General features: G+C 41.6%; 1 protein-coding gene across 1 annotated transcript in view; it reads right to left on the bottom strand.

Annotated features, from left to right (window-relative positions):
* The window catches only part of zgc:153039 (uncharacterized protein LOC767698 homolog), a 127,077-nt gene that overhangs the window by 100,398 nt on the left and 25,322 nt on the right, over positions 1-1,357 (bottom strand). The window lies entirely within an intron of this gene.

The raw sequence follows: 1,357 nt of genomic DNA, 5'->3' as shown, positions 1-1,357 counted from the left end.
ATTGGTCACGAGTGAACACGTACGTTTAAATTCAATTTGATTCATTTCTTTACATAGCGTCAAGTCGCAGCAGAAGTCGTCTCAGGCACTGAACAGAAACATTCACAGACATTATAAAAGTCAATTAGTAAAGTTCTCTGTCTGAGGAAGCAGCAGGTTGGGTTGAAGCCTCCCTTTAACAGGAAGAAACCTCCAGCAGAACCAGGCTCAGAACGAGCGGCCATCTGTTTCGACCGACTGGGTTAGAGAGGACAGGAAGGAGAAAAACGAACAGAGTGACAGGTCCAGGTGTGGTTTCTATAGCAGGAAAGACAAAAAACATGTTAACATAGAAATAATTACAAATACAAAACAGGTTGAGCAGAGTAAGTAAAGACAGTAACAGAGTGAAAAGTGTGGTCAGATGGTCCTCCAGCAGTCTAAGCCTATAGCAGCATAACTAAGGGACAGCTCAGGAAACCCAAGCCGACCCTAACTATAGGATTTATCAAAAAGGAAAGTCTTAATCCCAGTTTTTGAAACCATTAGTGAAAAGGCCAGACTTCAGGGGTATCTGAGGCAGGCTTGAAACACAAGAGTCAGGGTGGCTTCTGGGTAATACCAGATGGCTAGGCCTCAGACTGACGAAGCCTCTTGGATGAGGGGCGAAACGTTTCTTTTTAACAAAAAAACGAAGTCCAGATGACATGATTCAACCTTTTTTGTTGTTCTTAATCCCAGTCTTCCAACTGGATAATGTGTCAGTCTCACGGACGGAAACTGGAAGTTGGTTTTACAAGAGAGGAACCTGAGAACTGAAAGATCTGCCTCCCATTCTGCTTTTGAAAACTCTAGGAACCACAAGTAAACCTGCAGCCTGAGAGCGCAGTGATCTATTATGAAAATATGGAACAATAAGATCTGTAATATAAGATGGAGCCAGGTTGTTGAGAGCTTTGTAGGTTAGAAGTAAGATTATGAATTATATTCTGGACTTGACAGGGAGCCAATGGAGAGAAACTAAAACTGGAGCGATATGATCTCTCCCACTAACTAACTTTTGGAGCCATTTTGGTTCAAGATGGCTGCCACAGCTACCTCAGAAAACACAGAATTTACTATAACTCGGTCATTCTTTGAGATATTGAGCAGAACTTTGGCATGGTTGTAGCTGGGAGCGAGTTGTTAGACATTCAGAGTCAGAGTCAGAGTCAGAGTCAGAGTTTCTTTATTGTCATTCGCACCTCATGTGGTACATGTGGTGGAGCGAAATTATGTACACAGGGTCCCAGTTACATCCAACAATAAAATGTATAAGAAAAGCAGTAATAACATCTAAGATATGAACTAAGAAAAACATCAACTAAATATACACTAA

Source organism: Nematolebias whitei, chromosome 6, assembly GCF_014905685.2.
Source record: "Nematolebias whitei isolate Nwh7 chromosome 6, NemWhi1, whole genome shotgun sequence".
Lineage (NCBI taxonomy): Eukaryota > Metazoa > Chordata > Actinopteri > Cyprinodontiformes > Rivulidae > Nematolebias > Nematolebias whitei.
The sequence above is the reverse complement of the archived record's forward strand: the minus strand, read 5'-3'. Positions and strand labels throughout refer to the sequence as shown.